Here is a 12,500-nt window from a genome sequence, read left to right on the forward strand (position 1 = left end):
AGATAAGTGTGCAACCTGTCAAAATAGGTCAGCGTTAAACATGAGGTAGTAGCAGTCGGACGATTCTATTTCCAATCTGTTTCCCGAGGATAATGCCCAACCTAATTTACAAGACCAAATCTTGCGTGCTGTGTCTTCCTGAGAGGTTGGGCCGGTAGTGTAGTCCTCTGTTTCAGGACATTGCAATATAATGATCGTCTGTTTTCTTTTAAGGTTGTCTCTCTGCCGTTCTCTGCTCCTATGTGTATCCCAGATCCAGTTCTGTTTTTGCGGGTGTCCTGGTGAACCGGGGCAACAGAAATAATGACACACGCTGAAGCTCCGCTGTTGATGTTTGACAAAGACCATTCCACCCCTAATTCACTAGCACATGGCTAACATTGTTTACTACTCAGTCAGCGTTCTCTCCGCAGAGCACAATAGATATAGGTCCAGAGTGTTCTAATGTTGCTAACGGAAACAGCACCAAACCTATTCTCCATCATTCGTCGGTGCCTTATCACCTCTGTTCCAGCTCGGAATAGTTGCCCGACCTTATTTACGAGTGTGATGAATGTCCCCTATCAGTGCTCTTGTCAAACATCTGTGTGCCTTGCACAATGCGCCAGATTCACACGCATTTTCAATTATGTTTTTTTTAAGCCTTGTGAAGAAAAAAAAAATCATAAGCTTGCAGTTTTTTTCTGTCGTTTTTCCTCCAAAGACAGCTGCAAATGTGTTTATGTATAACTGTGCGTTTAGCCTCATTAAGTGTATTTTATTTTAATGGAATTATAATTTAAGGAATTATCCTATTTGAGCAATGGCAGATTTGATCTTGAAATTCTTTATATTTTGTGTTTTTATTTGCGGGACCAGTAGTGTAGTGTCTGTAGTGTCTGTAGTGACTAGTGTAGTGTCAGTGTAGTGGATGTGTTTCTCCCCAGTGTAGTGTCTATGGATGTTTTTCTCCTCAATCATTTATAAGAAGGAGAAAATGGAGGCTAAATGTTTAACTCTCTAAATGGTCAACTCTCTAAATGGTCAACTCTCTAAATGGTCAACTCTCTAAATGGTCAACTCTCTAAATGGTCAACTCTCTAAATGGTCAACTCTCTAAATGTTTAACTCTCTAAATGGTCAACTCTCTAAATGGTCAACTCTCTAAATGGTCAACTCTCTAAATGTTCAACTCTCTAAATGGTCAACTCTCTAAATGGTCAACTCTCTAAATGGTCAACTCTCTAAATGGTCAACTCTCTAAATGTTTAACTCTCTAAATGGTCAACTCTCTAAATGTTTAACTCTCTAAATGGTCAACTCTCTAAATGGTCAACTCTCTAAATGGTCAACTCTCTAAATGGTCAACTCTCTAAATGTTTAACTCTCTAAATGGTCAACTCTCTAAATGATCAACTCTCTGAATGGTCAACTCTCTAAATGTTTAACTCTCTAAATGTTTAACTCTCTAAATGATCAACTCTCTGAATGGTCAACTCTCTAAATGGTCAACTCTCTGAATGGTCAACTCTCTAAATGGTCAACTCTCTAAATGTTCAACTCTCTAAATGGTCAACTCTCTAAATGGTCAACTCTCTAAATGTTCAACTCTCTAAATGGTCAACTCTCTAAATGGTCAACTCTCTAAATGTTCAACTCTCTAAATGGTCAACTCTCTAAATGTTCAACTCTCTAAATGTTCAACTCTCTAAATGGTCAACTCTCTAAATGTTCAACTCTCTAAATGTTCAACTCTCTAAATGGTCAACTCTCTAAATGTTTAACTCTCTAAATGTTCAACTCTCTAAATGTTTAACTCTCTAAATGGTCAAGTCTCTAAATGTTTAACTCTCTAAATGGTCAACTCTCTAAATGTTTAACTCTCTAAATGGTCAACTCTCTAAATGGTCAACTCTCTAAATGGTCAACTCTCTAAATGGTCAACTCTCTAAATGTGTAACTCTCTAAATGGTCAACTCTCTAAATGTTTAACTCTCTAAATGGTCAACTCTCTAAATGTTTAACTCTCTAAATGTTTAACTCTCTAAATGGTCAACTCTCTAAATGGTCAACTCTCTAAATGGTCAACTCTCTAAATGGTCAACTCTCTAAATGGTCAACTCTCTAAATGTTTAACTCTCTAAATGGTCAACTCTCTAAATGTTTAACTCTCTAAATGGTCAACTCTCTAAATGGTCAACTCTCTAAATGGTCAACTCTCTAAATGGTCAACTCTCTAAATGTTTAACTCTCTAAATGGTCAACTCTCTAAATGATCAACTCTCTGAATGGTCAACTCTCTAAATGTTTAACTCTCTAAATGTTTAACTCTCTAAATGATCAACTCTCTGAATGGTCAACTCTCTAAATGGTCAACTCTCTGAATGGTCAACTCTCTAAATGGTCAACTCTCTAAATGTTCAACTCTCTAAATGGTCAACTCTCTAAATGGTCAACTCTCTAAATGTTCAACTCTCTAAATGGTCAACTCTCTAAATGGTCAACTCTCTAAATGTTCAACTCTCTAAATGGTCAACTCTCTAAATGTTCAACTCTCTAAATGTTCAACTCTCTAAATGGTCAACTCTCTAAATGTTCAACTCTCTAAATGTTCAACTCTCTAAATGGTCAACTCTCTAAATGTTTAACTCTCTAAATTTTCAACTCTCTAAATGTTTAACTCTCTAAATGGTCAAGTCTCTAAATGTTTAACTCTCTAAATGGTCAACTCTCTAAATGTTTAACTCTCTAAATGGTCAACTCTCTAAATGGTCAACTCTCTAAATGGTCAACTCTCTAAATGGTCAACTCTCTAAATGTGTAACTCTCTAAATGGTCAACTCTCTAAATGTTTAACTCTCTAAATGGTCAACTCTCTAAATGTTTAACTCTCTAAATGTTTAACTCTCTAAATGGTCAACTCTCTAAATGGTCAACTCTCTAAATGGTCAACTCTCTAAATGGTCAACTCTCTAAATGTTTAACTCTAAATGGTCAACTCTCTAAATGGTCAACTCTCTAAATGGTCAACTCTCTAAATGTTTAACTCTAAATGGTCAACTCTCTAAATGTTTAACTCTCTAAATGGTCAACTCTCTAAATGTTTAACTCTCTAAATGGTCAACTCTCTAAATGGTCAACTCTCTAAATGGTCAACTCTCTAAATGTTTAACTCTCTAAATGTTTAACTCTCTAAATGGTCAACTCTCTAAATGGTCAACTCTCTAAATGGTCAACTTTCTAAATGTTCAACTTTCTAAATGGTCAACTCTCTAAATGGTCAACTCTCTAAATGGTCAACTCTCTAAATGGTCAACTCTCTAAATGGTCAACTCTCTAAATGTTTAACTCTCTAAATGGTCAACTCTCTAAATGGTCAACTTTCTAAATGGTCAACTCTCTAAATGGTCAACTCTCTAAATGGTCAACTTTCTAAATGGTCAACTCTCTAAATGGTCAACTCTCTAAATGGTCAACTCTCTAAATGGTCAACTCTCTAAATGGTCAACTCTCTAAATGGTCAACTCTCTAAATGGTCAACTTTCTAAATGGTCAACTCTCTAAATGGTCAACTCTCTAAATGGTCAACTCTCTAAATGGTCAACTCTCTAAATGGTCAACTCTCTAAATGGTCAACTCTCTAAATGGTCAACTCTCTAAATGTTTAACTCTCTAAATGATCAACTCTCTGAATGGTCAACTCTCTAAATGATCAACTCTCTGAATGGTCAACTCTCTAAATGGTCAACTCTCTAAATGTTCAACTCTCTAAATGGTCAACTCTCTAAATGTTTAACTCTCTAAATGGTCAACTCTCTAAATGTTCAACTCTCTAAATGATCAACTCTCTGAATGGTCAACTCTCTAAATGGTCAACTCTCTAAATGGTCAACTCTCTAAATGGTCAACTCTCTAAATGGTCAACTCTCTAAATGTTTAACTCTCTAAATGGTCAACTCTCTAAATGTTCAACTCTCTAAATGATCAACTCTCTGAATGGTCAACTCTCTAAATGGTCAACTCTCTAAATGGTCAACTCTCTAAATGGTCAACTCTCTAAATGGTCAACTCTCTAAATGGTCAACTCTCTAAATGGTCAACTCTCTAAATGGTCAACTCTCTAAATGGTCAACTCTCTAAATGTTTAACTCTCTAAATGGTCAACTCTCTAAATGGTCAACTCTCTAAATGGTCAACTCTCTAAATGTTTAACTCTCTAAATGGTCAACTCTCTAAATGGTCAACTCTCTAAATGGTCAACTCTCTAAATGTTTAACTCTCTAAATGTTTAACTCTCTAAATGGTCAACTCTCTAAATGGTCAACTCTCTAAATGTTTAACTCTCTAAATGGTCAACTCTCTAAATGTTTAACTCTCTAAATGGTCAACTCTCTAAATGTTTAACTCTCTAAATGGTCAACTCTCTAAATGTTCAACTCTCTAAACTCTCTAACACTCTCAGTCAGTCACAGAGCCTCTATCCAACGGCTGCAGGTGTTGTGAATGCTCTCTGGGGTGCTGTGAATGCTCTCTGGGGTGTTGTGAATGCTCTCTGGGGTGCTGTGAATGCTCTCTGGGGTGTTGTGAATGCTCTCTGGGGTGTTGTGAATGCTCTCTGGGGTGTTGTGAATGCTCTCTGTGGTGTTGTGAATGCTCTCTGGGGTGCTGTGAATGCTCTCTGTGGTGTTGTGAATGCTCTCTGTGGTGTTGTGAATGCTCTCTGGGGTGCTGTGAATGCTCTCTGGGGTGCTGTGAATGCTCTCTGGGGTGTTGTGAATGCTCTCTGGGGTGTTGTGAATGCTCTCTGTGGTGTTGTGAATGCTCTCTGGGGTGTTGTGAATGCTCTCTGGGGTGTTGTGAATGCTCTCTGGGGTGTTGTGAATGCTCTCTGGGGTGTTGTGAATGCTCTCTGGGGTGCTGTGAATGCTCTCTGGGGTGTTGTGAATGCTCTCTGTGGTGTTGTGAATGCTCTCTGGGGTGTTGTGAATGCTCTCTGGGGTGTTGTGAATGCTCTCTGGGGTGTTGTGAATGCTCTCTGGGGTGTTGTGAATGCTCTCTGGGGTGTTGTGAATGCTCTCTGGGGTGTTGTGAATGCTCTCTGTGGTGTTGTGAATGCTCTCTGGTGTGCTGTGAATGCTCTCTGGGGTGCTGTGAATGCTCTCCGGGGGGGTTCTGTGAATGCTCTCTGGTGTGTCGATGTCTTTTTTTACACAGGGCTGCTAGAGCAACAGCAGTAGTGGCTGAATCCAAACCCAGTGCTATGGTCAGCAGAGGGGTGTGTTTAAACCACGCTCCCTAATTTGTCTGATTCTGTATGTGCGTGTGTGTGCGTGTGTGTGTGAGGGGTACGTGCGACGAGGAGGGGATGAGGCATAAAATGGGTTCAGTCCAGGGCTCAGTCAGAGTCTGAGAGGTTTAAGGGAGGTGATTGCCCACAGATGGTGATACTTCAACTGAGTGTTTTTTGAGTATTGGAGTTTGTGTGTGTGTGTGTGTGTGTGTGTGTGTGTGTGTATGTTTGTGTGTGTGGCTGTGTGCATGCATTTGCGTGTGTTTTCCTGTCAGTAGGGCAGTGGGTCCCCCTCTCTCCCTCCTCTCTGCCAGCTCTGTATCAAACATGTGGCTGTAGTTCTCCATTGAGAGGCCGGATGTTACCAGCTGGCCTTCCAGATCATTGATTGTGTTTGGTCGCAGCTGGGGACTGAGTGTTTTGTTTCAACAAAAGGACCAAAGGACCCAAAATATTCATTACGGATGATAATTTCCTCCAATTGACATTTGTGTATGTGTGTGTATGTGTGTGTGTGTAATGTGTATGTGTGTGTGTGTGTGTGTGGGGGGGGGGGGGGGGGGGGTTACTGGGGAATGAACTAGGGACTGGATGTTTTGTTTCAACAAAAGGACAACAAATATTTAATTATGAATGATCATTTCCTCTAATTTATGTGTGTGTGTGTGTGTATGTGTGTGTTGCTCTTGAGACAGTCTCTTTTTACCCTGAACTAAACCTTCACTCTCAAAAACCCTCGAACCCTAAACCATCCACATGGCAGAACAGCTCCGATAAACAGCCCTCTTCCACGACCCTTAATCTCACCATCCTAAGCACTCGCAGCAATCCTGTCAACTATCCTCACCACTCAAAGTATTTCCAAACCCCCCAAAACACAAAAACTCTAGGAAGACATCCAAAAGAAGGAAAACAGGGAACAAAAAATATGGAAAACGAGGACAGTGTTGCCACATTCTCTATTAAGCCCCCATAGCTCCCCTCAATCTCCCTTCAGAAAGTGCAGTGCTGGTTAAGTAGAGATGATTATTGCTGCTCCTCTCTCTCAGAGAAGAAGAAAACACATGCAGTTTGCTGAAGGTGGTTCCACTGCTAGAAAGGTTACGTCTACTGTAGCTGTCAACTAATCCTTCGTCAACTAAACGGTTTGGTTTTCATTTCAGCAGTCTTATTCCTACTGCCATTTACCTTGTCTCTACAAATAAATTGCCTGCTAACTTTTTGGTGCCAAATGGGCAATAGCGGAAATATAAATAAATCCACCGAACGCCAACAGGTTATTAACTTTTTACCATGTAAATTACAGGAACATAAATTGCGTAGCCTACTGGTAACGTCACATTTTTAGGCGTTTAGACGCCTTTATCCAAAGCGACTTACAACTAGTCACATGTTCTGGCCTTGTGGGTGCTTTTACTGTGCTTTTACCACATTATACATTTTCTCCGAATGAAAGACCTCAACTGCTGATGGGGTCCAGGCCCGCCTAACCCAACTGACACTAGTTCTGTGAAACGATGCGCCTGCCCTTAGTTTTATCCTTCCATCAACGCCACTTCTGCTACTTTCGGTTCTCGCTCTCTTATCACACTTCTGTAATGTTTCACTACAGCATCCTGTGTCGCGTCCTGTGTCAATGTGGTTTCTTGTTTGGATCCTCTTCTTCAACCTTCTCTGTGCACTTACTGTATTTCCGTAAAAAAAAACTTGAAATCTCAGACTTGACTCACGCAGAACCTCCTTTGAATCATGAAATCAATATACCGGTATCGGTTTTCTTCCTTTCACATACTGTATGTTCGCAGCCTGTGAGCATTCACCCCTTGAGGACTTATTTGTTAATCGTCTGCATGTGAGAGAGTCAGGGTGGCTCAGCGGCGTACACAGAGTTTACTGTCACTTTATTAGCTAAAAGCAGTAATTTAGTCATCTAAATGGCTACTGTTTTCCACTGTTTTCTTGTCGTCTGCCCAGAGATGTTTTGGAATAACTCGTGAATTAGTTGAAATTGAAAAAGTACTATTGAGCAAGCGGAATAATTTGTCTGGAGACATTTCCACACAATATGTTGACTGTTTGATCATCGGTTTCCTACTGGAGTGCGGTTCTTTACATAACTCCATAACGCTTCGCCACACAAACACCACGCCTGTTAACAGTGAGTCCTCTGCACACTGACGGTTGAGGTCCCACCCTTCCTGTAGTGTATTAATGTTGTGTCTATCTGAAAAGCTATACTCTGAAAATGATTCATAAACCGCCCACCACATAAACAACATGCTACCTGACCTTGTGACTGGGTCACTGCCATGACACCTGCACTTGTCCTCACTGTAGTGACCTGATTGGATACTGATTGGAGGTAGAGCTGGTGTCTAATGATCGCAAGGTTGGCAGATCGGCGGTTCGAGCCCCGGCTGGCCACATGTCGAAGTGTCCTTGGGCAAGACACTGAACCCCAAATTGCTCCCAGTGCGCGGGCCGGCGCCTTGCATGGTAGCTTGCCGCACGGTGTGTGAATGGGTGAATGAGAGGCTGCTGTAAAGCGCTTTGGATAAAGGCGCTATATAAGTGCAGTCCATTTACCATTTTACCATTTACATAATAACTAGGGCTGTCAATGTTAACACGTTAACGGTCGCCGTTCATTTGGAAACCTTAACCCAAAAAAAAGTATGCGAATTAATCATATTATTTATAATATCATATATTACCAAGTTCTACTGACTCAAATGCAGATAACACTCTAAGTCTAGAGGGGTTTCAAGACAGACTGATTTGTATACTGGCTTGTAATAATGATGACAGTCGTTGGTTCCATTCATGACCACTTATCATGTTTATATATGTATAGACGCTAATCACACTCTCTCTTCTGGGCACTTTCCCAGATGAATGATCACACTTAGAAGACATCCTGTCTGCGATCAAATCGACGCACTCCTTTTGTCCTTATCGTATGGTTCATAGTATGGTTGATATGGTTCATACGTTTATATTAACGAAATGTTAGGATATTTATAGCATAGCATAGAGTACAGCACAGTGTTTTATTTGTATAGTATAGTGGATAGTGTATATAGCCTTTATTTATGTAAACCAGCTCTTTTTCCCTTCTTGTTTTTAGTATTTTTTCCTAGCACCAGGGGAGCCCCCCCTCCCAAATTTCGTTGTATGGTACCTGTACTGTATTAATGACAATAAAGACCATTCATTCATTATTCAGACCAGGAATATCCTATATACGGCAGATTGCCGTAGCCTATAGCCCATGTCTGGTGGTGTGTAGTGTGTGCATGCCCTGTTTATCACTCTGATTACTAGACTACTACAACCCGGTAAACTTGTCCTAATGTCGCCTCTTCCGACTATACAAGCTTTGCTTATCTCTTTCAGGCAACAGTGATTTCATAAGAAAGTAGCAAGTATGTGCATACAACATCGTATCTGGTACTGGTACTTTCAAACCGCAAGTTGTTTCATCCGGTAACATAAGTTACATAAGTTTTAAAAATTGTTTATTTTCTCAAGCTTACGTCTTCTAGTCATCTCGTTTTAGGGATGATGGAGGAGAGACTGCCAGTGAATTCAATTCAAGATGAAATCCATGATGGCACTTTGCTCGTCCTCCCTCCTCACACACACTCATGTCTATCCCCCTCTCTTAATCTTTTGTCATTCAACACAAGAGTGTGAAAAGGGATTGTATCCTCCTTTGTCTCTCTTCAGACCCTATGCATTCCGTTTCTTAAAGAGGTCTACTCACTGTAGCATTCATTTGGGTGAGATGTTGCTTTGCAAACCAAAACAACTCTGATTCCTCTAACCAGTTTGTCATGCATTTCTTTATTCCAACACCACACATGTTTTGGTTTTATCTTCCCCTCAATCTCCTTCCTGGTTTTGTACCTCTGCTCCTCTCTGCTCCTCTCCCCTCCTCTCCCCTCCATCTATCTCTTAATTCTCTCTCTCTCTGTCTCCTGAAGCAAACATCACACACGGACACACTCACTCACACAGACACACAGACACGCACACACACACACACACACACACACACACACACACACACACACACACACACACACACACACACCACTCAAACACACACCAGAGCAAATTATATCAGCCGACCAAAGCTGGCATGCTTCTTTCTCTCCTCACTCTCCTTTTTAAATTATTTTTATGATGATGATGATGATGTAGTAGTAGTAGTAGTAGTAGTAGTAGTAGTAGTAGTAGTAGTAGTAGTAGTAGTAGTAGTAGTAGTAGTAGTAGTAGTAGTAGTAGTAGTAGTAGTAGTAGTAGTAGTAGTAGTAGTAGTAGTAGTAGTAGTAGTAGTAGTAGTAGTAGTAGTAGTAGTAGTAGTAGTAGTAGTAGTAGTAGTAGTAGTAGTAGTAGTAGTAGTAGTATAAAGTACTTATTATTATTATTATTATTAATAAACTACTTGTTGCTGTGCTTCTGTCTTATGATTGCTACACTGTTATCTACTGAGTGATAGAGTGAGAAGGCCCTGGTGTAATTACTGTTGTTCTTCAACACAGCGCTGTAGCCGTAGAGATGTGCTGAGGCTTTTTTAATGAGCACTAACCTATGAAGGTACAGTAGTAAGTAAGCTGCTGGTGTTGTATCAGTATTCACTGAGATGGAGGCAGTAGGCAGTAGGCACAGACTGTGGCGTTTTGGGAGACGAGGATAAATACTCACACAAGTAGTTGGCTGAGGAATATAATGAGTGATTTTACACTGGAAGCCTTTTGTTTTCTGAAGCTCGCCTCAAGCGTCCTGCAGAATGAGCGGCATAAACAGATGTTTACGGAGGCTCTTTTTGTTTGTAACAAAGTGTAATTAGTGGGACTACTACGTTAATGAGGCTACTGTGTATGAGGAGGTGATGTGCTGAGTGGTCTCTGTCTGTACATGTGTGTCTTTCTCTGCCCCTGAAATGGGGTGAAACGCTGAAAAAAAGGGGCGTTGGCCTGAAGCAACAATGTTACCTCCCTAGTCTCTAAATCAATTCCTTGCCCTACTTTCGACTAGACTACTCATGAGTGGGGAATGAAAAATTGCTTGCTGTATTTCCGAGGACTGAGTTTTTAACCGAAGACAGTTGTAGCAACAAAATATGACACCAGCAATCGACTAAACATTTCTAAGTCCCACCGCGCAATTTAGGAAAAGGCTTGCTGTCTTTCACACAGTTTCCACAAATACCAAGAAGTCAATTGTGCGGCGGTCTAGATCTCACCCAAAGATCATTCTACAAATGATTTAGGTTGTCTACTTCATATTACAGGAGAAAGAGCAGCTCTCTTCCCCCAGACAGTTTCCAGACAAAACATTATATATATATTGATATAGTGTGCAAGAGTTGAGTAGCAGTAGCAGCAGCAGCTGTATTCAGTGCCAACATCATCATACCGGTTGAAAATTGGCTGTTGTGTTTCTGGCTTATTCAAAGGTCAGAAATCAGATTGCCTGCTATTGTTATTCTCAGTAATGTTCTCTGAGCTCCACACTGTTCAGGTGTCTGTTAGAAATGTCATGTCATCCCTTCCCCCCCCGCCTGCCGTGGCTGATATGTTTTGGCCGGTATTTCCATCTCCATGCTCTCCTCCTAAAAGCTTTAATGGCAGACAACCGGGCACAATCCCCCAAACCTCTCAGAATTACTTATTGGAATCCCCCCTAAAAGCGCAGTTATGACTAATGCCCAGTTATGACTAAAGCACAGTTATGAGTGAAGCCCAGTTATGACTAAAGCGCAGTTATATGAGCTGCAAAAAGGACATTGCTATGACATTCCTAAGTTGGTTCCAGACGTTGAATATCCAATGCAGTCATTGGATCCTTTGGCACACTGTTGGTTAGGGAAATCATATAATGAGATTATAGAATACATAATATACTGTCATAAATGAAAATAATAACACAAATAAATAACATGGTCTTGTTAACATGTAACATGTATTAATGGTCCCTCCTTTTGTTCACCTTGACAGTCAGCCATTTTGATGGTTCTAGTATCACAATTAAAATAGTACCTCAGTACTGTAGCCTTGACTATTACATAGCTGCGTTTTTTCTTGCTGCCACACAAGGTGGCGATGACCTTCATTTCTACAGATAGCATGTGAAAGACCTTGCTGTAGATGCGGCGACAGCGTCCTTAACAAAGTCAGTGGCAAAAAAAAAACAGATGCCCTCCCTATCGGACTGATATCTTTTAAGGAGCTCTGCATTGCAGAGCTGCACTGATAACACACTTTTATTCATTTTGTGTAAAGGTAGGATCAAAATGTGTGTCACACTCTGATATTTTTAGCATATTGTAGCTGAAGGGCTTAATAACTACAGGTCCAGAGATATCAGGATGTTGTATCTCTTCTTACACCTTGAGAATGCGTTGTTAAAAAACGGCCCTTTTTTTATGGGGACGATCAAATTATCTGTTGTAAAAAAGGAGAGAAAGCTGAATTATGTTTCATTGCTAAAACTCTAAATATTCTCCTTATGAATAATACAATAGGGCCCCTGGGACCAGATGGAAATTGGGCTCATCTTTTCACGAATGTCTTTCGCTGCGTATGTCCTTGTGCCTGGAGGTCGTGTTGTATCACCGCTTCACACAGCCCAAACACAAAGACCGGACCAGAATCGACGTCCACGCGGCAGACGCGGCTGACATTGAGGCGTGTCCGCCCCGGGACATCCTCGCGTCTGACATCAGGATCCTTTATCGAGAAGGAAGCGTCACCTATTCCTCTTGCCCGGCCCAAACGGATCCATACATCTCTGTTGCGGGTGTCTGTTGCGTGACCTTTTAGAGCCGAAGCGCCGTCGAATGATTAACTCTTCCCTACCATCCCTACTTGGAACTTCTCTGCCTTCTTTTAAAAAAAATATATATAGTATATATATATATATATATATATATATATATATATATATATATTTAAACGCAGCAACAAAAGACTCACAATATTGTAGGCCTGTGAAAAGTTTTCCCCGCAGACTTTTAAGAAGAGTGACTTACAGCTGGATATCGGGAGATAAGATTCCCGATGGAACGATTCAGATCATTCCAACGCCTGTACATCTCAATCTCTCTCTCTCTCATTCTCTATCTCTTTCTCCCGCCCCTCTCTCTCCCTCTCTCGTTATCAACGTCCGTCTCTATCAAGATCAAAGGCCTCAAAGCCGTCCGATCCAGCGTTTAATTGAGTAG

At 40.7% G+C, this 12,500-nt stretch overlaps 1 protein-coding gene across 1 annotated transcript in view; it reads left to right on the plus strand.

Annotated features, from left to right (window-relative positions):
- Positions 1-12,500, plus strand: part of adam19a (ADAM metallopeptidase domain 19a) — a gene marked incomplete at both ends in the record, with an annotated part of 99,035 nt that overhangs the window by 54,116 nt on the left and 32,419 nt on the right.

Source organism: Nansenia antarctica (assembly GCF_963989245.1).
Source record: "Nansenia antarctica genome assembly, chromosome: 13".
NCBI classification, from domain to species: domain Eukaryota; kingdom Metazoa; phylum Chordata; class Actinopteri; order Argentiniformes; family Microstomatidae; genus Nansenia; species Nansenia antarctica.